The sequence below is a fragment of the Jaculus jaculus genome, chromosome 3 (genome assembly GCF_020740685.1).
Source record: "Jaculus jaculus isolate mJacJac1 chromosome 3, mJacJac1.mat.Y.cur, whole genome shotgun sequence".
Taxonomy (NCBI): domain Eukaryota; kingdom Metazoa; phylum Chordata; class Mammalia; order Rodentia; family Dipodidae; genus Jaculus; species Jaculus jaculus.
The window spans coordinates 134,076,223-134,099,929 of record NC_059104.1 but is presented as its reverse complement, the minus strand read 5'-3'; the positions used below and the strand labels follow the sequence as shown (position 1 = coordinate 134,099,929).

The 23,707-nt window shown below is 40.9% G+C and overlaps 2 pseudogenes; both read left to right on the top strand.

The window, feature by feature from the left end:
• Positions 1 to 309: 309 nt before the first annotated feature.
• Positions 310 to 23,707, top strand: part of LOC101606084 — a 68,050-nt pseudogene continuing 44,652 nt past the window's right edge.
• Positions 23,441 to 23,559, top strand: LOC123459931 (annotated as a pseudogene).

Here is a 23,707-nt window from a genome sequence, read left to right as displayed (position 1 = left end):
AGCCAGGTGTGGTGGTATACACCTTTAATCCCAGCACTCAGGAGACTGAGGTAGGAGGACTGTCATGGGTTTGAGGCCAATGTGGGCTTCAGAGTGGGTTCCAGGTCAGCCTGAACTACTGTGAGACCCAAATATATATATATATGTATGTATGTGTTTGAGGATACAACTACTGACAGATTTAGGAATGGGACTCATGTTATATTTAAGACAATGTGGTGGTTTGTTTTGAAAAGAACTCCTCAGTGTTTAAAAATTTGCAGGTATAACTGACCTGTCTTCAAGATGCTGTTGAGACACTGTTTCGGAATGCCCCCGGGCCAGCCTGGGAGACAGCAGCAGCAGCAGAGCCTGCTGGAGACACGCTGTCGCCTGCAGCAGCTGGAGTTCCTGCAGGAGCCTCCACTCAGGTGAAGCCCCGATTCTTGACCACCATAGAAAAGAAATTCCGAATGAGTCAGTATGAAGCCAAGTTGAAATATTATTAAGAAAAGGCTTTAGTATATAGATTTAGAGAAAGAGAGAGAAGAGAGGGAGGACAGGCTCCAAATAATGGACAAATAGGGTTTAGCTTTCTTACTCCACCCACTATGATCAAATACATTTATTTCCCCTTCCATTCTTCTAATAGAACAGTCTCAAAACAGCCTCAACTTTTTAGGATATATCCATGTCTCTAGCACTACTAATGTTATGAGTATATAAGTATTATCTGAGGCTAGAGCCTGGTACTGCCATAGTTACCCTTGCTTTTCCTATACAATTTTTGTTTCCACTAGAGATGCCACCTGCACCACCTTTTTCCATGCACCTGTTACCAATCTAGCCCCACACTCTTCAAGAGAAGAGAAAATCTCCTTCCTAAGAAAGCAATGAAAATGGGTGGCAACATTGCATGTCTGAAAGTCCCCAGTGGTCTTCCCTCTGTCCTACCAGCATAGTGGTAGCTGGCTGAGGATGGAGTTCGGGTTAGGGACTGCCCTAAGCGTGGCTGAAGGTTAACTTTCCAGCCCTGCATTATGTCAGTGCCCTGCATTCTTTCTCTCACAGGTTTGGTAACTTCTCTCTGTTCCGGTGCTTTGACACGGCTCAGCTATGTTGGAGCCGGCTTTGTTTCACTCTTTGTGCTGGCTGCTCCCCCCCACCCCGGTCTCCTTCTCTCCTCTACGTTTATGTTCAAGGCAGGGTCTCACTCTAACGCAGGCTGCCCTGAAACTCACTCCGTGTCCCAGGCTGGCCTTGGACTCATGGCAGCTCTCCTACTGCAGCCGCCCGAGTGCTCCAACTAAAGGTGTAAAGGTGTGTGCTCTACTACCCTGCGTTTTCATATATTTTTTAAACATATTATTAAAGCTAGTACACTTCCTCTTTAGCCGAATTTTCTTAGGTTTTGGCTTCTATTTTCATTTTGTTGTTGTGATTGCTCTAATTATTAGAAGATATGTTAAAATTTCTGAATGCCTACTGCATTTTATTTTTCTGCTTTTATATATTTAAATTCCAAATTCATGTTTTCCTTCTTTATTACATTTACTAATTATTATTATTTTATTTTTTAATCATGTCTACTCATTCATTATACATGGTATTTTGTTATATAAGGACATTTCCATATAGGTATATATTGTACATTGAGCATGCTCTTCCAGATATTCTCCCACCCTTCCCTTCCTTCTCCCTTCTCCTCCCATTAGACTCCTTGATCCTCTAGCCAGTTTTGCTTCTACTTTCATGTAATATACACACACATGAATTTATATAAAATCTAGGAACCACATGTCAGGCATTTTTCTGAACCTGGTTTAATTTACTTCATAGGATTATATCTAGTCACTTCCTTTTTCCTGGGAACAACATAACTTCATTTGGGCTGGTTGTTTTAATCCAATCTTCTGTTATTAGACACCTACATTGATTTCATAACTTTGTTATTGTGACTAGTGCTACAATAAACACGGATATACAAGTATGTCACCCAGGAGTGGCATAACTGGGTCATATGATATAACTATTTTTACTTTTTTGAGGAATATCCATGCTGATTTCCATAGTGAGTGGATTAGTTTACATTTTACCCTCAGTGTATAAGAGTTTCCTTTTGCTCACATCCTCACTAACATTTGTTATTTGTTTTCTTTAAAAAAATTTTTTTTGTTGTTTATTTATTTGAGAGCGACAGAGAGAGAAAGAGAGAGAGAGAGAGAGAGAGAGAGAGAGAGAGAGGGAGGGAGGGAGAGAATGGGCACGCCAGGGCTTCCAGCCACTGCAAATGAACTCCAGATGCCTGCACCCCCTTGTACATCTGGCTAATGTGGGTCCTGGGGAATTAAGCCTCAAACCAGGGTTCTTAGGCTTCACAGGCAAGAGCTTAACTGCTAAGCCATCTCACCAGCCCTGTTATTTGTTTTTTTAATTGACTGACACTCTGACTGTGGTGAAATGGCATTGGAATATAGTTGAATTATATTTCTCTGATGAATAGTAAGGTTGAACATTTTTTCATATATTTATTGGCCATTTGTGATTCATCTCTTGAAAATTGTCTGCTCATTCATTAACCCATTTATTGACTGAGTGATTTCAAGTTATTTAGTTCTTTAAACTCTCTGTATGTTGTAGATATTAATCCTATAAGATGTATAGTTCACAACAATGTTTTTCTCTAATTCTGTAGGCTTCTCTTATATTCAATTCACTGTCTCTTTTGCTGTATAGAATCTTTTAAATTGTTTGAGGTCCCATTCATCAATTGGTGGCATTTTTTCCTGAGTGACTAGAATCCTATTCAGAAAGTTTTTGCCTGTGCATATATCTTGAAGTACTTTCCTTTTTTTTTTTTTTTTTCCTCCAAACATTTCAGCATTTCAGGTCTTACACCAAGGTCTTTGATCCATTTGAAGGGGATTTTTGTTCAAGGTAAGATATAGGAATCTAGTTTCATTCTTCTTCTGCATGTGGCTATTTAATTTTTCTGGCACTATTATTGAAGAGGCTGTCTTCCAAGGAATCCTTTTGGTGTCTTTGTTAAAAAATCAGGTGACTGTGGCCACATGTATTTGTCTGGATCCTGTATTCTATTCCATTGATCTGTATGTCTGTTCTTATGCCAATACCATTCTGTTTTTGTTATGGCTCTATGATATAACTTGAAAGCAGGTGTAATGATATTTCTAGCATTATTCTTTTTGTTCAGGACTTCTCTAGCTATCTGGGGACTTTTGTGCTTCCATATGAATTGTATGAATTTTTTCTAGGCTGGGGAAATGGTTCAGTAGATAAAGGCAGTTGCTTACAAAGCCTGCCAGCCTGTCTATGATTCCTCAGTGCCCTCATAAAGCCAGATGCACAAAAAGCCTGGGAGGACCCATGTTATCTCTTTCTCTCTCTCTGCTGAAAATGTTTATCAGATTTTAGAGTTTTCTGTTGGAGTCTTAACAATGTCTTATGTAAAGAATCATATCATTTGTAAATAAGGATACTTTGACTTCTTCCTTTCCTGTATGTATTCCTTTTATTTCTGCTTCTTATTGTTCTAGCTGAGAATTCAAGAACTATATTAAAGAAGAGTGAAAAAATGGACACCTTTGTTTTCTGATTTTAGTAGAAAATGCTTTAAGATTTTCCTCACTGTTAATGTTGTTGGCTATGGCCTTGCCATATATAGCCTTATTATAATGAGAAACATTTCTTCTATTCCTAGTCTTTTCAGGGCTTTTATCAAGAAGAGACAATGTATCTTTTCCAAAGCTTTTCTGAATTTATTGAGATGATCATGTGATTTCTGTCCTTTAGTTAATTTATATGATAAATTACATTTACTGATTTAAATATGTTTAACTATCACTACATCTCTGGAATGAAGCCGACTTGATTGTAGTAAATGATTTCACCCTACCCCTTGACTCTCATGGATGATCTTTTGATATGTTCTTAAATTCAGTTTGCAAATATTGTACTGAGAGTTATTGCATCTATTCATCAGGGAGATTGATCTGCATTTTTTTTCTTTTTTGTTGTATTTTTATCTGGCTTCAGTATCAGGATACTTCATAAAAAGTCTGGTAGTATTCCTTCCATCTTATTTTATTAACATCTTTAACTTCCATTCATTTTATTGAAGTTTGAGAAGGATTGTTCTTAGTTCTTCTTTGAAGGTCTAGTAGAGAGCCGTATGTGGTGGTGCACACCTTTAATCCCAGCACTCTGGAGGCAGAGATAGGAGGATCACCGAGAGTTTGAGGCCACCCTGAAACTACATAGTGAATTCCAGGTTAGCCTGGGTTATAGCAAAGCCCTACCTTGAAAAACAAAAAACAAAACAAAACAAAAAAAAAGTGGTAGAATTTGGCAGTAAATCTATCTTAGTCTGGATTTTTTTTTTTAAGTTGGGAGTTTTTTTTATTATTATTATTTACTACTTCAATCTCATTGAATGTTCTACACCTGTGTAAATTATTTATCCTTGTTTAATTTTGGTAGCTTGTATTCATCTAGAAATTCATTTATTTCTTTTAGATTTTCCAATTTAGTGGAATATATCTCTTTAAGGTGTATCCTCATGATTTTCTAAATGTTATTGGTATCTTTTGTAATGTGTCCATTTTCACCTCTGATTTTATTAATTTGGGTCTTTCTTTTCTTTCTTTACATTAGCTTAGCCATGGATTTATCAATCCTGTTTACATTTTCTAAGAACTAATTCTTTGATTTTTTTTTTTTATTAGTGGTTTACTTTCAATGTCATTATTTCTTTCCAAGTACTGATCTTGGATTTGGCTTGTTCTTGTTTTTCTAAGGCTCTAACATGCATTATTAACTTAATTATTTGAGACCTTTCTGATTTTTTTTTTATATTAGACAGAGATAGACAGAAGGAGAGAGAATTGGCAAGCCAGGGCCTCAGCCACTGAAATCAAATGCCAGACACTTGTGCCACATAGTGGGCATGTGCAATCTTGTGCTTGCCTCACTTTTATGCATCTGGTTTACATGGGATCTGGAGAGTCTAACATGGGTCCTTAGGCTTTTCAGGCAACTGCTTTAGCCACTAAGTCATCTCTGCAGCCCATATCTGATTTCTGTTTTTGTTGTTGTTGTTGTTGTTTATTTTTTATTTATTTGAGAGCTACAGAGAGAGAAAGACAAAGAGAGAGAGAGAGAGAGAGAGAGAGAGAGAGAGAGAGAGAGAGAGAGAGAGAATGGGTGCTCCAGGGCCTCCAGCCACTGCAAATGAATTCCAGATGCATGCATTCCCCTTGTGCATCCGGCTAATGTGGGTTCTGGGGAATTGTGCCTTGAACCGGGGTCCTTAGGCTTCACAGATAAGCACTTAACCACTAAACCATCTCTCCAGCACCCATTTCTGATTTCTTAATGCATATTCTTATAGATATAAACTTCCCTCTTAGGGTTAGTTTCATTATATCCCATATTTTTTGCATGTTTTCATTTGATTCTAGGATTTTTTAAATTCCCTCCTTGATTTCTTTGATGATCCATTCATCATTCAGTAGTGTGTTGTTCATTGAGTTTGTGCATCTTCTGTAGTTTCTCTTGCTGATTTCTAATGTTATTCCATTGTGACTTCAACTTTGTATATTTGTTAACACTTGCTTTGTTTTATAGATAATTTCATCGGCTACTGAGAAGATGTGTAATTTACAATGGTAGTAAGGAACATTCTTTTAGGGTCATTTGGTCTGTGATGTCATTCAATTCAGAGGTTTCTCTGTTAATTTTTGCTGGAATATCATATCTATTGGCGAAAGTAGAGTATTGAAATCACCATTTATGTTGGGGTTAAGTTATGTTCTTACATCTAGCAGTATTTGTTATTAGAAATTAAATGAACTTATATTTGGTTCATATGTGTTTAAAATTATAATGTCCTCTTCTTGATGAATTATTCCCTTGGCATTAAGTCACTTTTTAAAAAAACTTTTCTAATTTGGATTGAAGTTTTTTTTGATATTAAAACAATAACTCCTGCTTTTTTATAGTTGCATTTGTAACACTTACATTTTTATTGCTGTGAACAAATACTTAACCATAAGAACAGTAAGTGGATGGGGCAATTTTAGCTAAAAGTAGAATGAAAAGAGAAGTAAAGAGATGGTCCCAGATAATCTAATCAAGAATCTTATAAAAATGGCATTTTTCAGCTTCTCCAATTGTGAGCCAAGTGTTTTTTCTTTCTTTCTGGTGTCTCTCCTTCCTCTGTTGCTGCCATGCGCAACTTCGGTCTCTTTCTTCCCTCCTCTTTTTCCTTTTTAGAGTTTCTGCTACTGGGACCACGGTACTACTTTTCTGAGACTCTGTCTTAAGTGTGGCTCTGGTTCTATACTCTCATGGGAGGGAGGGGTGGTGATGAAGGGGGCTACCAAGACCCACTGGTTCCTTTCTCTGGAATGTCTCTGTATTTTTTTGTTTTGTGCTATAAAGCTTCCTTCTTTGTTTTGGCCATCACTCACTTCTTCTGACATCCAGCTTTCCCTAGATTATTCTCTGGAGATTCTGGCAGACATTGCCTGTGTCAACCTCCACTTCGGATTACCCACCCCATGTTTACCTTCCAAATGTGCCTTTGTACAATATTCTCTGCCTCATTGAGCTACAATAAATATGTAAACATCTACTTTATAATAATTTATTAATGTATAATAATCTAAAATGTATAACAATTTTAATATGTGTATACTTACAAAACATCTTTATAATCAATGAACATATCATCACCTCCATTGTCTTAGACATTTTGGTAATCCCTTCCAACTTCTTTTCTACATTCCATCTTTAGTAGCCAATGATCTGCTATAATAGTAGATTACTTTATATTTTCTAGAACTTCATATAAGTAGAATCATACAGTATATACTATTTATAGCTTGCCTTCTTTGTCCTAGCCTCACTATTTTTAGACTCACCCATGTACACCAAGGACACTTGCCACTGCAAATGAACGCCAGATGCATGCACAACTTTTTACATCTGGCTTTTTAATGTGTTTTATTAATTTATTTATTTGCAAGTACACACATGAAAGAGAGAGAGAATGAGAATGCCAGGAGCATTTGGCTTTTTGCTTATTCTTTCACATGTTGACTGATGTTTGAGTTGTTTCTAGTGTGGGTCTAGACCAAATAGAGCTTCCATTCACATTCATGCACAAAACTTTGTATGGACCTGTGCTTTCCTCCCCTTGAGTAAACACCAAGGGTAAGTGGTCATGTCATTATAATAGGTGTGTGCTTAACATTTTAAGAAACTATTAATTATCTACTACGTTGTGACTAATTATCCTAAACCATACTACCTTAAATCAATATTTATTATTTCAGAATTTCTGTAAGTTATGAGTCTGGGACTAGTTAACTAGGTTCTAAAGAAATTCCTGTGGCATCCTTGTCTGAGTCATTTGTCCATTTCAATATGGGTCTTTGGGCTCTCCACTATCGTTTGTTGGTCAGTTTGTCTATCTCTGCTTAGTTACAGTGGCTATATAAGCAATCTTAAATCTGGGTAGATACTTGGGAGGATCACTGAGTTTGAGCTCAGCTTGGGACAACAGAGTGAGATCCAGGCCAGTGTGGGCTAGAGTGAGACCCTACCTGGAAAACACCAAAAAAAAAAAACAAACAACAACAACAACAACAACAACAACAAAAACTGGGTAGGAAAAGAAAGACTTGGTATTTGTTTTTCTTTTTCAAATTGTTTTTATCTCTTCTAGTTTCCTTGCATTCTTACATAAATTATAGAAATGTTTTAATAGTGTATGCAAATCTGCTGATTGTGATGGTGCTACATCTATATATCAGCGTATAGAGATTTGTCATCTTAATAATGCTGAGTCTTCTGATCCATGAGTATGACATCCTTTTCCAAGTTAGATCTTCCTTCATTTCTCTGACTTCTATTGTAGTTTTAGTGGAAAGTCTTTCTTTTAAGTAGGTACATAATAATTGTATGTATTTGTTAGAGATAGTAGGACAGTTTGACACATGTTAATTTTGTACAGGGCTCAAATTGTGTAATTAGCATTTCTATATCCTTAAACATTTGTAATTTCTTCATGTTTGGAGCTTATGAAGTTCTTCCTTCTAGCTCTTGATAAGATGCACACTAAATTACTGTGAATGATGGTAACCCTACTGTGTTGTACCTCTAGAACTTATTTACTCCTTCTCTGTGGGTATGCTTTGCTATTATCCACTGTCCTACTTCCCCTCATTCCCCTTTCTCCCTTCCTGTTCTAGTTTGTAGTGACCACTATTGCGCTTCGTTCCATGAGATCAACGTTTCAATGCTTCTGTGTGTGAGAGAACACATGGCATTTGTATTTACATGTCTGGCTCTCCCTTAACATAATGTCTTCTAGTTCTACCCATGTTGCCACAGGTGACAGGATTTTACTCTTTTATGGAAGAATAATATTCCGCCGTGTGCATGTGCCACATATTCTTTATCCACTCACTGGCTGGTGGGCACCTTGGGGGATTCATTCATTCTTAGCTGATTATCTCAGCTATTGCGAATCGAGCTGTGATAACTGTGAGTGCAGTTACCTCTTTGACATGCTGATTTCATTCCTTGTGGATACATACTGATAGCAGTATTGTTGGATCATATGGTAGGAAAATTGTCAGTTTTTGAAGAACCTTCACACTGTTTTTAATAGTTATATTAATTTACATTCCCACCAAGTGCATGAGAGCTTTTTCTTCACATCCTAGCCATCATTTCCTTTTTTTTTTTTTTTTTGTCCTATTGATTACAGCCACTATGACTAGAATGAAATGAAAGTTCATTTTGGTTTTGACTTGTATTTCCCTCATAATTAATGACACTGAATATTTCTTCATATGCTTTTTAGCCATTTATAGGACTTTTAAAAAATATCTTATTTATTTAGAAGCAAAGAAAGATAGAGAAAGGGGAGAGAAAGAGAGAGAGAGAGAGAGAGAGAGAGAGAAAATGGCATGGCCAGGACCTCTTGCCACTGCAAACAAACTCCAGATACATGTACCACTTTGTGATCTGGCTTTACATGGGTACTGGGGAATTGAACCTGGGTCATTAGGCTTTGCACACAAATGTCTTAACCACTGAGTCATCTCTCTGGCCCTTGTAGGACTTTTTTATTTTAAAAAATATATGTAAAGATTATCCATCACTCAATGGAAAGGTCTCAAGAATCTTTTGTGAAATTTACAACTGTTTTGTATTTTAGATATTATTATGAATAGTATCACTTAAAATTTTTAAATTTCTAATTGTCCACTTTAAATATGTAAACACACATTTGATGCCTTCTGTAGGTGGAATCTTCTACACTGCTATGCTTGCCTCTTAGTTTATGGAGGTATTCTGTAGATTCCGTAAGAATTTTCTACCTAGGTGGAGCCTGTCTGCAAATGAAGATAGCTTTTTTGTCCTCCATTTAGAGGCATTTTCTTCTTTTTCCCATATTTTCTTTCTTTTTTTACTGGATATGCTGCAACCTCCAGAGCTAGACTAAATGTAAGCAGTGAAAGCAGACATGCTAGCTTGTTCCTAAGCTTAGAGGAAGAACATTTGGTTATTTTTAATTTAGAAGATCATTTTATTAGAGGTACAGAGTTATAATCATAAAATAACTCTTGTGAGGTTGAGGTCAATTCTTTTGATGCAACAATGTACTAAAACATCCTTGTTTTCCATTTTTCATAAATTTTATTTTTAGGAGAGTTTTAGGCTTACAGATAAAATTAAGCAGGAAGTACAGAGAGTTCCAGCATACCTGGCCTATGAATGCACAATCTAACAGCCTCCTGCGCCAATATTGTGTTTGCCACAGCCCATGAATTCACACTGGCACAACGTTATCACTCACAGTCCATAGTTCCCATCGGGGTTCACTCTTGATGTACATCCTGTGGGTTCCTCCCTTTTGTACAATGCCATGTAGTTAGAATCCCACAGTACATAGCCATTCCAGTTTGGTTCCTTTCACTTGGTGGTATGTACTCAAAGTTCCTGTATGTCTTTTTATGAATTGGCAGCTTGTTTTAAATATGCTGAATAATTTTCACTTTATGGATGAACTACAGTTTGCTTCTCCATTGATCACTGAACGAAAGACATATTGGTTGTTTCCAAGACTTAGTAACTGTAAATAAACCTGCTACAAAGGCGTGTGCCAGGCTTTCAAAAATTATATTTAAAATTTTTACTTCTTTACATTTAAATTTAATTTAATTGATTAAATTTTTATTTTAAAAGCTCAACTAGGAGCTAGAGAGATGGCTAAGTGGTTAAGGCACTTGCCTGCAAAATCTAATGACCAGAATTTAATTCCCCAGTACCCATGTGAAATCAGATGCTCAAAGTGGTGCATGTGACTGGAGATTGTTTGCAATGGCTACAGGCCTCGGTGTGCCCATTCTTTCTCTGTCTCTCTCTGCTTGTAAAGAAATAAATAAAATAAAATATTGTTTTGGAAAAAGCTCCACTAATGTATCTTTCTTTTGCCTGTGAAGGAGACGGTTGTCTGAGTTTTCTTGCCTTAACAAGTAGTTGAACTACTAGAAGTCCAGAGACAAAGCCAAGTGGAAAATGTACTTTTCTTTATTTAAGAGAGAGAGAGAGAGAGAGAATGAATGGGGGTTCCAGGGCCCCCTGTTGCTGCAAAATGCACGTGTCACTTTGTGCATCCCATTTTACATGGAGAATCAAACCTGAACCACCAGGCTTTGCAAACAAGTACCTTTAATCGCTGAGCCATGTCTCCAGACCATGTGTGAGGTTTTGTGTGGATAGTTTTCAACTCATTTAAACATATACCAAATCATGCAGTTGTATGGTAAGACTGTGGTCTGTCTGTAAGAAACTGTCAGACTGTTCTCCAAAGTGGCGGCTGCAACCATGTTTGCATTGAGAGTTCCTATTGCTCCACACCCTGAGCAGCATTTGGGGTTGTCTGTGTTCGGGAGTGTGGCTGTTCTCATAGATTCATGCTACTTTCCGTTCTTGTTTTAAGCATTCTGCTTTTAAAGCAGTGCACTAGCTATGGATTTTTCCATAGCTTTTGTTTGTTAGGTTGGTGAAGTTCTCCTCTACTTTTATTCAAGACACTTTTTAAAAAACCAGACATGGATATTGGTTTTTGTTAGTTTTTTTTCCTGTGTGGATTCTGTAAGTATTATGTTGGTCAAATAATTTTTGTTTTTTAGTTTTGTAGTATGATGAATTACATTGATTTATTTTTGAATGTTAAATTAAATTTTCATTGCAGTGTTAAACTAGCTTGGTAATTATGTATGACTTTTATTATTCATTTTGCAAGAGGATTCTGGCCTCATTAATTTAATTTCCTGAAGGAGTTCATGTAGATCTGGGTTTATTTCAGGGAACCCTGGGAGGCCTTCCTACTTCTTATATCAATTTTTAAAACAATCTTCCTATATTGAGAGCCTAGACCAATCTCTTTGTTCTGGGTTAACAGATGATTCCAACTCCTGAGTCCTTTTGGATCTTTCAGTCTCTGGATTTTCCCTAGTGTGGGCTTTAACTTTCCCAGACCTGGTAAGTCACCACACATCCATCTGTCTTCCAGCTTCGGAATGGATGGCTTTAGACACTCCTGCCATTGGTTTTGTCTTGACAAATGTGTACCTTTTGTCATTCTAGTGAAGTTCTGAGAGTAAGCAATAATAAATTCAGGTGTCTCTCCATGCTGACCAAAGGACAGAAGGAGCTCTAAAGCACCTCCGTTTTTTAATTTGATAATGCCCTTCTCTTATTCTGGTCTCTGAAGCTGCTGGTTGGAGCTTGACCCTATGGGAACAATCCTTTGGCCTCTTGTGTTTTATCTCCTGTTTGCAGTCTCTCTGGCTTCACATATTTCACATCTGAAAGATCTCCTAACTTCCTCTCTCGGTCTGTCTATTGAAGTTTTAGCTTCCAAGGACTCCCTCTTGTCCTCTTACTGTGTCCTCTTCTGATTCTGCGGGCTCCGTCTCCCTAAATCTCTTTGAGATTAATTAGATTTGTCAAATTCTCTCTGTTCCTTAGACTATGTTTATTTTTTGTTTCCTCATAGGGTTGTCTACCCTGTTCAATATTCTTGATATTTTTCTATCAGCTTTTCCTCATGCACTTGGTCTTCTATTCATATTTGAAGATGAACTGCGGGTATATAAGGAAAAACCAATTCCAACTCAGACTCAGTTTTTCCTGCTATTACCACACATATCACATCTGTGACCCCACCAGAAATCAAACAGTCTCACAACATCAGACACCAGTGGATGGACTCTCCATTAAATATGTTATTCTCCCACAAGCTGGGGCTCAATCCACAAAGCTGGCTCTCACTTTCAATGCCAATTCAAATCCCAGGTTGTTTTACCCATGTCTCTGACCAGCCACCTATGCTTAAGGATCCTGTTGCCTGAGGGTGATGTGTCCTTTCCAGGGCCTGCCACTCCTGCCACTGCACATCAGCTCCCAGAAGCACGTGCCACTGTGCATCTGGCCACAGTCATGTGTTTGAACACTTGGTCCTCAGTTGATAGCACCGTTTGGGAGAGTTGTGGAGCTGATACCTGGCTGGTGGAAGTGGGTCACTGGAGGCGGGCTTAAGGACTGTAGCCTGGTCCAGGTTCTGGTGAAGTCTCTTCCTCTGCTTCCTGCCTACTGCTGCAATGAGGTCAGCTGCAAGCAACTCTACCAGTGGCCCCAGTGGCCCTAGTGGCCTTGCCCTGCCCCGTGCCATGAAGTGCTAAGCTAAGGCGTGTTCTTTTCTTCCCTGAGTCACTTACTGTCAGGTTTCAACAATGAGAAGGCAACTCATTAATTTCCCCATACCCCTCTTCGTAGGTTTAGTTTGTTTGCTAAAGGGGCTCTCACTTACAGATGGAGACATGTCTCAATCAAGGTCTGCAAGAAGGGGTTCAGAGCTTCTGTGTCCTTTCTAGGTACCGCATCCTTCAGGAACCTCAGCTATCTGGAAGCCCTCCAAACACTGCCTGTTAGGGTTCTTGTGGAGGCATCTTTACACAGGCATGAATGAAGCATGAATAGCCATGGCCAAATGTGGTAATTGTGATTAGCATAGACAAAAGGTCTTTGCTAATGGCCTAGTAATATCTATTGGCCTAGATTTTTAGTATTCCTCCTTTATGGCCATGATTCAGGACCTCTTCTGAAATGAGGGTCTTACCTGTTGACAAAGTAGGCCAGAGAATTTCTTTATGGTCGGCTCCAAGACAGAAAGGTAGAGGATGATTAGAGTTTTATGACCCACCTTGGGAAAGAGAAACTGTAGTTTCTATGGCCTGCCTTGGAAAGAGTTACCAGAAGCTGAGAACACACCCAATAATGTATCTCATGATATTACAATGACTGTTTTAACAAGAGCTGGAGCATTGTGTCTCTTTGCTGGGCCTGAACCTGGAGTTAACAAAGGAAAGGAATGGGAATATTATGTATAGGGCCACCTGTGAGCTGGGGCCTTGGTAGAATTTTATTGCATCTGTGTCCATTCTTTGATATAGAACATGAAGACATCAGCACATTGGATTTCCTTAGCCTAGTGTCTTTATAGAACAACCTTAGGGACAATTTTTTCATTGTCAGTCTCTTTCTGTGAAGTGGAAGAGATTTGGGGAAGGGACTGTTCAGAACAAGTATTTTATTGACAAACATTTTTAAAAATTTTATTTGAGAGGGAGAGAGAGAGAGAGAGAGAGAAAGAGAGAGAGAGGGAAAGAGTATGGATATGCCAGGGCTTCCAACTGCTGCACACAAACTCCAGGCACATGTGCCACCTTGTGCATCTGGCTTATGTGGGTGCTGGGTCCTTGAATTGAACCTGGGTCCTTGCTTTGCAGGCAAGAACTTTAACTGCTAAGCTGTATCTCCAGCCCTGACAAACCTTTAATAAGACTTCCAGTTTGATGCTTTCCTTCAGTTCCAGCTCTGATTCAAACCCTCTTTAGATTCTTTTGGGTGGATTAGTCACTGTTATAGCCCCACAGCTCTGGCCTCAGGGGTGACACACTCATCCTTGACTCCATCCCACTGGTTCCCTGTACCCTGTTCTTTCCATCTTGTACTCACTTTTTCTCTTTTCAAATATTTTTATTAACAACTTTTCTGATTATAAACAATATCCCATGGTAATGCCCTCCCTCCCCCCACTTTCCCCTTTGAAACTCCATCATATCCCCTCCCTCTCTCAATCAGTCTCTCTTTTATTTTGATGTCATGATCTTTTCCTCCTATTATGATGGTCTTGTGTAGGTAGTGTCAGGCACTATGAGGTCATGGATATCCGGGCCATTTTGAGTTTGTGGGGAGTACATTGTAAGAAGTCCTATCCTTCCTTTGGCTTTTACATTCTTTCTGCTGCCTCTTCTGCAATAGACCCTGAGCATTGGAAGGTGTGATAGAGATATTGCAGTGCTGAACACTCCTGTCACTTCTTTCCAGCACCATGATGCCTTCTGAAATCCCCCCATCTTGTACTCATTTTAATGCCTTACATACATATAGCCCCTTCTCCAAACCTTCTTTCCTGTTTTAAGAGGTTATTTCATCTTGTACATTTCTTCTCTTTAATTATATTTTTATTAGCTTATAAAGAATTTGTTTTCATTATGGTGTTTTCATGCAAATTTTCAGTATTAAGGATTGGACCTAGGACCTTACACATGTTAAATAAAGGTTCTACTCAGAACATCAGTTTGTGCTTCTTCACTGAGATTTGGAAGGTGTGTTGTTCAGTTTTCTATAACTATAATATATCAACGTATAAAGAGGAAAGGTACATTTTGGCTCACAGTTCTGGAGGTCTTGGTTGATGATCAGTTGCTCCTGCTGCTCTGGCCTGTTATAGCACGGGAAGCAAGTGGTGGATCTAAGGAAGAAGAAGGGTCTGAGGTCTTGCACTTCCTTTGAGACTATGTCCCAGTGACCTAAAGTCCTTCCACTAGATACCACTTCTTTATTTTATTTATTTATTTATTTATTTATTTATTTATTTATTTATTTATTTTATTTATTTGAGAGTGACAGACACAGAGAGAAAGACAGATAGAGGGAGAGAGAGAGAATGGGCGTGCCAGGGCTTCCAGCCTCTGCAAACGAACTCCAGACACGTGCGCCCCCTTGTGCATCTGGCTAACGTGGGACCTGGGGAACCGAGCCTTGAACCGGGGTCCTTAGGCTTCACAGGGAAGCGCTTAACCACTAAGCCATCTCTCCAGCCCCACTTCTTTATTTTTTATTATTTTTTTAGAGAGAGATTGAGAGAGAGAGAGAATTGGCATGCCAGGGCCTTAGCCACTGAAATCGAACTCTAGACACTTGCACCACCTAGTGGGCATGTGCAACTTTGCACTTGCCTCACCTTTGTGCATGGGTTACGTGAGATCTGGAGAGTTGAACATAGGTCCTTAGGCTTCATAGTCAAGCGCCTTAACTGATAAGCCATCTCTCCAGCCCCCCTTCTTTATTTTTATTTTCTATTTTTTTAATTTTATTTATTTGAGAGCGACAGACACACAGAGAAAGACAGGTAGAGGGAGAGAGAGAGAATGGGCGCGCCAGGGCTTCCAGCCTCTGCAAACGAACTCCAGACGCGTGCGCCCCCTTGTGCATCTGGCTAACGTGGGACCTGGGGAACCGAGCCTCGAACCGGGGTCCTTAGGCTTCACAGGCAAGTGCTTAACCGCTAAGCCATCTCTCCAGCCCCCTTCTTTATTTTTAATTGAGAACTTTATTGTGTGAATATATTGCCTAATACCATAGGGTTATACTCTTATGTTTCCTGTCCTGTGCCACTGACGTCCCTCTCATTGGGGTCATCAGTATTCACTGTAGGGTCCATGAATGCATTAGCTAGTCTCGGGGTAGGGGAGCAATGCCTCAGAATGCTCCTTCCCACCTTGTGGCTCTTACATTCATTCTGCCTCCTCTTCCACAATGTTCCCTGAGCCTTGGAGGGCATGTTATAAGTCTCCTTTGATGTTGAGATTTCAGCAGCCTCTGAATTCCTGCTTTCATATGAGTTTTGAGTCGCCTCAGTGTCTACCACCATCTCACATGGAAGAGGTTCTCAGGCTGGCAGTGAGGACAGCACTCACATATAATCTGCCACTTCCTCCGCAATGCTTCCTGGGCCCTGGCAGATGTGACAGAGATGATTTATCTTGTACCAGACAATTACCTTCTTTTCTTGTTGTACTTATGGGCCTAGGGCCTCCCCAGTATTTGCTGTCATCTGTAAAGAGCAGATTCTCTAACTATGAGTGAAAGCAGCATGGGTCAAGGGGGATGAACATAGACATTTGGAGCATCATCTTTCCTTTTAGCCAGAGACCAATGGAAGCTTCCCTCTAGGTAGACCCCACTTCTTAAAGCCTCCACCACCTCCCATCAATGCCAAGCTGGAGACCAAGCCTTAACACATAGGTCTTGGAGGACCATTCTAGATCCAAACTATAGAAGTAAAAGAGAAACACATGTGAAGAATCTACCATATTAAATCTGAAGTCTGTTTTCTCGTAGTTTTATGGGTCTTTGTGCTTCTGCAGAATACACACATAATTGGCTTATTTCCTATCCTAGAGAAACATTTAAGTAGGATACAGTGGACCTACTAGGATCTCAAGCCAGCCACTGCCATGTTCCTGGATGCATAGACTTTATGTTTGCTGGTTTACTGGGTCATGTGGTCACCTTGGATGGGTCTAAAGCCAAATGTGCTGTAGCAAGATCCGTGACTCCAAATGGTTACCAAAACTGAATTACTGCAGTGGGGGCCCAAGCTGGAGAGCATTATAAAAGTAAACTGAGTTAGGAAGCATTGCTCCTTGGGTGATTCTAGCCTGTGACTAATACATCCTCCAAGGCCAGGACTGGAGACAGACTGTGTAATGCACATCCAAGGGACCTGTTGCACAGATGTGTGCTGTGCTCACTCACCATCCTGATGTTGCTGTTTTATTGATGCCACAGAGCACCCAAAGTAATATATTACATATCAGAGAGATGGCCCCTGGAGGAAGTGAAGGATCTTGGAGGAAACAGTAATGATAATTGAAAAGAAGGCAGCTACTATTCTGCTTGTAAAAAGCTGTCCTCTCCCCTGGGCATCACCACCATCATAGAGGAAAGAATACAGATCCCAGGTTATTTCTTCTGCTTTTGTAAAATATGTTTGGATATCACTGAGAGTAATGTTTCAGATCCACCCTCTAATTTAGAAGAAGATTCTACATTCTCTGATAATCTTGGGATCTCCATAGATGGAAGTGTTCAAGTCTCACAACTTCCTGGATTTGGTACACTTCAATTTCCTGTTTCACAATGATTGGGATATAATTTCAAATGCCAAGATACCTGTCAGAGAGGACATTAAACAACTCCACACCTTCACCCCATCTGTCTTCACCTATTTACAGATATGTTTTTAAAACATGCCATTTAAATTCGAATGGCAGCCTTCTGCTAAACTTTGGATGTAGCAACCAATAAGCAATATGGCCCCTGGTGGTGAGAAAGGGAAAAAGCCTTTCTGTATACAAAGCCCTAACATAATAAACAAGCAGGAGCACTTCCTGATAAGTAGTGCCAAGCAAACATTCATATCCTTGCCTCGTCTGCATTCAAAATATTTTTACTAGACCAAGTGCAAAGTGCTATTATCATTAATATTAAGTTTATCCTCTTGGAACTGATCCAGGCTTCAGTTCAGTCTCATAGGAGCCAAGGGTATGGATGTTGATCGCGGCAGTTACTTTGGTTTTAATTCCCTTCATATAAACATTGCAGAGCTGGGGATGCACAAATACACATAAACATGATTGTGCTGATGAAACCCACACTAGACAGCCCCAGGCCCCCAGCAAGCACCCCACCAAACCATTAAAATGGAAATTCCAGAGCAGCAAACATGGAGCACTCCGAGCTAGTTGTGGGCCCTGAAGGCAGCCAGGGAAGAGAGGCAAGGGCAGTGGCAAAGGCAACAATGCGCCCACAGGTGCCCACCAACTGCTGCCAGGGAGCCCACAGAGTTGTAATGGTAGAAACCATGGGGAAAGAGGAGCAGAGGGAAACACTCCTTTGTGCCTTGTTTGCTGCAGCAAAAAAAATGCTAATTTAGGTATTTATTACCTTTATTTAAACTTAAAACTGAAAACAAAACAACCAAAAAAGTACTTTTTACGGACATATCATACATAGCCAGAAAGAGTCTTGCAGCATATGTGCAGTGTGACGGATATTCAGAAACAGAGCCCAGACGTGTAAAGCATACTCCCAGCAAGACGTAGATTGCTGTCCTCAGGTCCCTTTGCAGTCAATGCGCCTTCCCAGTGACCATCTGGAATCCTTCCGAGTATATCTCCCAGACAGAAACTGGAGCTCCAGAAATCACATGCCAACTTGTGCCACTGTGTTTGAGTGGAGGCTACAAGAGCTGTGTATGACAAGAAATGACTTTCCCTGGGAAATCCCTTCGGCACTGGCAAGGGATGGAAGAGGGCATTATGTCAGAGCAAGGAGAATGAGAAAGGTAATGGGTGGAGCTGCTCATATGGACAAGAGAGGACAGAGTCACCAGGGATTCCAGGACCCCGAAAGAAAGGTAGCCCTGTGGAAGAAATCAGCAGGAGGAGGGGGCTATCCAGTACCAGTATCAACCGCAGTGACATCTGGAATGTGCCACCAGTTATGCAAGCAGCTGGCAGCATGAGTGTGTCTTGTTTGACTGTCCTCATTAATTCTCATAGAGCTGGGCCTCGAGGCTCTGACTAGGACTGTCTCCTCTCTGGGCTGACTGATCTGTGTAGCACATGCCACTGTCTTGCTCTTGATGCTCCCTGTCAAACTGAGATGACAACATGGAGTAGAGGAACCGTGGAGACAGTGTTCACCTGTGTGTTACCAAGGCCATTCACGTGTTTGTTAAGAGTACCCGGCTAGGTGTGGTGGCGCACGCCTTTAATCCCAGCACTCGGGAGGCAGAGGTAGGAGGATCACCATGAGTTTGAGGTCACCCTGAGACCACATAGTGAATTTCAAGCCAGCCTGGGCTAGAGTGAGACCCTACCTTGAAAAACAAATCAACAAACAAACAAGAAGACAACAGAGCACCAATGTGAACGGGTAGATGGATGGATCACAGGGTACATTTTCTGTCTTGCCTGAGGTGTCCTTTGGAGAAAGCTCCCTTGAGCTAACCATGAAACAGGGCAGGGTCTGCTCAGAGCCTTCCATGAGCAATGCTGAGCTGAGACTAAGTAGAGTATGTACAAGGAGTTTTGGTTAAGGGGAGGTTCTGGGCCCATGGCGCACTTTGCCTGCTTGAGGATCCAGTGATCCGTGGCTTAAACCATGAAGACATATCAATGCTCCCCCTACCCCAAAACACACATAGGATACCAAGAGCTCAGTAGGCAGGCAATCTCCAGTCCTCAGGCACACACCATGCTTAGCAATGTCACCAGAATCTCTCCTTGATCCGTGTGCTCTGACCCTCAGCTGTTGGTCCATTTTCCTTCCTTGGCATCACAAAATGGTTGGCCAAGTTCTGCCTTAATGCTTTTTTTTTTTTTTTTTTTTTAATCTGGGAGAGAAATACAAACACTTGCTTGTTGACTCACTGGCTGAAACATGGTCATTTGGCCTCCAGAGATCTTAGAAAGTCTCTCTCCTCAGGTTTTTGTGGACACAAGGGTTATGATTGGATTCTGTCAATGCAGCTGAGAGCACTGCTATGCACCTGTGCACTGCCATGGTGTCTTCAAGAACCAGTGTGGACCATCAGTGAGGGTAACAGCAGTCCTAGATCCCAACCTGTGGGGTAACCTGGGCAAGTCACATGAGATTTTGACTTCCTCTTTGTTCCAATCACAGTGACTGGTAACAGAACTAGTCAGTCCATCATGCAAGTCAGGGCTCCATATGTTTGTTCATTCTGCCTAGGTGAGATGCCCCAGCAGAATTAAATGCTTATTTCACAAAGGACAATATTGGGAGGAAAAAGTGACTTTTCTATAAAGGCTGCTTGTTTTGTATTCATTTGAATTAAATTTGTATTAACAGATTCATAAAAACTGTATGTGTTAGTGGGGTGATGTGATGCTTTGATAATTGTATAGATTGTGTAATGTTTAAATCAAACATATAGCATTTCTTCTGAAGTCCTTTCTTCTAGCTTTTGAAGTATAGAAGGTAGTTCTACTGAAGTAGCATTGATACACACTCTGAATATTGTGTTAGTTACCAGACACAAAGAACAGTATAGTACAAAGACAACTGTATTATAAATTGAACTGTGTTCCCCCCTAATGAGATATTGATGTTCTAGCCCCCAGGACTTGTGAATGTGACTTTATTTCAAAATAGAGTCTTTTCAGGTGTAATCAAGTTAAGATGAGGTCATGCTGAATTCAGATGGGCTTTCATCTGATGTGCTTGGTGTCTTCATAAGAAGAGGAACCAGCCACAGGGGAGAATCTTTATGGTCCTAAGAAGAGAGTTGAGAGGTTTAGCTATAAGTTAAAGAATAAAACCTGAAAAAGGTAAGATGAATTCCTCCCTGGAGACCTGGAGGGAGGAAGCAACACATTGACTGGATTTCTGATCTTCAAGTCTGTGAGACAATAAATTTCTACTGTTTTCAGCCACCTGATTCATGGTACATTGTTAAAACAGACCTTGGTCCCAGTACTCAGGAGGCAGAGGTAGGAGGATCACTGTGAGTTCGAGGCCATCCTGAGACTCCATAGTGAATTCCAGGTTAGCCTGGGCTAGAGTGAGGCCCTACCTCAAAAAACAAAAAACAACCTGGGCGTGGTGGTGCACGCCTTTAATCCCAGCACTTGGGAGGCAGAGGTAGGAGGATTGCCGTGAGTTTGAGGCCACCCTGAGACTCCATAGGGAATTCCAGGTCACCCTGGGCTAGAGTGAGATCCTACCTCAGAAAACAACAACAACAACAACAAAACAGCCCTTGAAATCTGACATAGATAATCATATTTTAAAAGTCTAGGCCTTAGTAGGGACCCTGAAGACCACCGGCATTCTCCTTTTAAGGTGGGCATCAGATAGAAGGAGCAATCTAGTGGCATTTGTGTTTATTCTTGGGCCAAAGCCATCACCAACCATTAGGGAGCTTGATTTCAAACCCTTTGTCTGTATATATTAAGCAAGTTACTAACTCTTTGAACCTCAATAGCCTTATCTGGAGAAAAGAACTAAAGTTGGGTGATTAGGAAGCGCAAACAGAGTTTACATGTGCTAAAATGCCAAGAATATATTTGTTCATAGTAATAGTTACTGGCTCATAGTAACTGCTTGCTAAGAATGAAGGTGGTCATAGCCTTTGATGTCTCATTTGTCCCCTTGCTTGTAACATAGCAGTGAAGGGTCATCTAATGGTCTGCATTGAAGCAGTGGTGGGTAGACTGAGGCTTCAGAAGGACTGGGCCAGGTTTTGAAGTCAAGGTCAAGAGTTGAAGCTAGGCAGGAAAAGCCAATATCAAAATGGGTCCAGGGGAGGTGAGATGGCTTAGCAGTTAAGACACTTGCTTGAGAAGCCTGAGAACCCAGGTTTGAGTCTGCAGATCCCACATAAGCCCAAAGCACATGCATCTGGAGTTCATTTGCAGTGGCTGAAGACCCTAGTGCACCCATTCTTCCTTTCTTTCTCTCTCTTTCTCAGAAATAAATAAAAAATATTTTTTAAAAATGGGTTCAGAGTGAGGACCAGAGCATGTGATGTTCTGAAATGCAGACAGATGGGCTGGACAAGCAGGTACCAGAGAAGAAAACAGGTACCCCCAAGTCAGGGACAGCAGGACCAGGAGAAGAAGTTGGGGAATCCCAGTAGCCACCACCCTGGGTACTGGGTAGGGGTAATTTAGGAGGGTGCTCAAGGAGCAAGCAGCTCTGGGGGCAACCAGGGGCCTAAGGAGACCTAAGGAGTTGGGAGGGGCTGCTGTAGTGTACCTCTAGAGCCTTCAAGATGGGGGAGTAGACAGGGGAGAGCAGAGAAAATTAGCTGAGGTCTCCCATACAGCAGGGATTTGAGTTCTGGCAATGGTCAAGTGGCCTGCTCAGACCTATACCTGGCTGTTGTGAGTCCATGGTTAGTCTCCATTGCCAGCTCAGCTGGATTTAGGATCACCTAGAAGACACATCTCTGGGCATTTCTGTGAGGGTGTTTCCAGAGATGATTAAATGGGAAGGGAAGAAACCCCCCCCTTGACTGAATAAAAAGGGAAAAATGAGGAAGCCAGCTGAGCACCAGCATTCATCTAGCTCTGCTTTCTGACCGTGGAATGTGACCAATCACATCACACTCTCTCTTACCACAATGCCTTCCCTGCCTAGATGAGCTACATATTCTCAAACCATGAGCCAAAGCGAACCCTTCCTTTCTGTGCTGTTCTTGCCAGGTATCTGATCACAGCAAGAAGAAAAATAATCACTACAAGTGTTCCATGTCTTCTGCCTCTGAACTCAGCTAGTCACGGCTTTGAGCTTCTTGGCAGCATACTGGCAACATTCCCTGAAAAGAGACACCATTGAGCCTGCGAGCAGCCTGCTTGCTCATCGGAGACATCCAAAGGTAGATCCCAGCTCACCTTCCTGCCCCAAGCAAGCAGGCAAGCAAAGCCTAAAAGGACATTGGCTGAAAGTGTAAATTTGAGAAGTCGAGTAAACACTATCTAAAGGGTAAAGACACATAGCCTTGTGGTCAAACAAGCCAAAAAATCCCTAGCAACCTCTTATGGCCCAAGGAGATATAAACACACACATAAATGCTCTCATAGGCTGATGGAAAAGGACAAAAAAAAAAAAACCAAAAAAAACCAAAACTAACCCTAGCACAAAGCCACACTCAAGACACGGAGGTAACTCCTCTCCTGCATGCATTCTGGAGAAAATGCTATTGGGGAATAGTTCTTACTCTTGTTTCTATTATCTATTTTCTTCTTCTTTTGAGGGTGTGTATGTGTGAGTGGCATGCATGTGTGCAAGTACACATATTTGCATGTGTATGGGTACACATGGGGACATGCACATGTGAGTGTGTGTGCGTGCGTGTGTGTGTGTGGGGGGGGGGTGTGTGGGGGTGTGTGTGGGTGCTGTATGTGGGGAGCCAGAGGTTTAATTGGATGTCTTCCTCAATTTTTTCTATCTGATTTATTATTTTATTTTATTTTTATTTTTTACTATTATTGGGCCATGGTCTCTCATTTAAACCCAGAGCTCACAAATTCAGTTAGTCTAGCTAGACAGCTTGCCCTGGGGGTTCTCTGTCTCCAGGGAGCTGAAATTACATGCATACCCACTTGGTGTTGACATGGGCACTGGAGGTCCAAACTCAGGCCCTCACGCTGACACAGCACACGCCTTACCACCTCTCCAGCCCTCCAAGTTACTATTGTTAAAAAGAACTTGCTGGCCAGTGCACAATGGCTGTGCACACAAGCCTCCTTGGTGGTGCAAGCAGCCTTTTGTAGTTGGTTTTGTGGGTTGGCCTAAGAGACTTTGGAGACAGTTTGTTTTTGGTGGATCTTCATGTTTCTGATCTCAGGCTGTCCCTAGTCTATTTTCCAGACAGGTATGTGGGGTACTTTTGGGTAGCCCCAGAGCACAGTGATCAGGATTTATACTGACTAGGTCATTGTGTCCATCTATGTGATGCTAA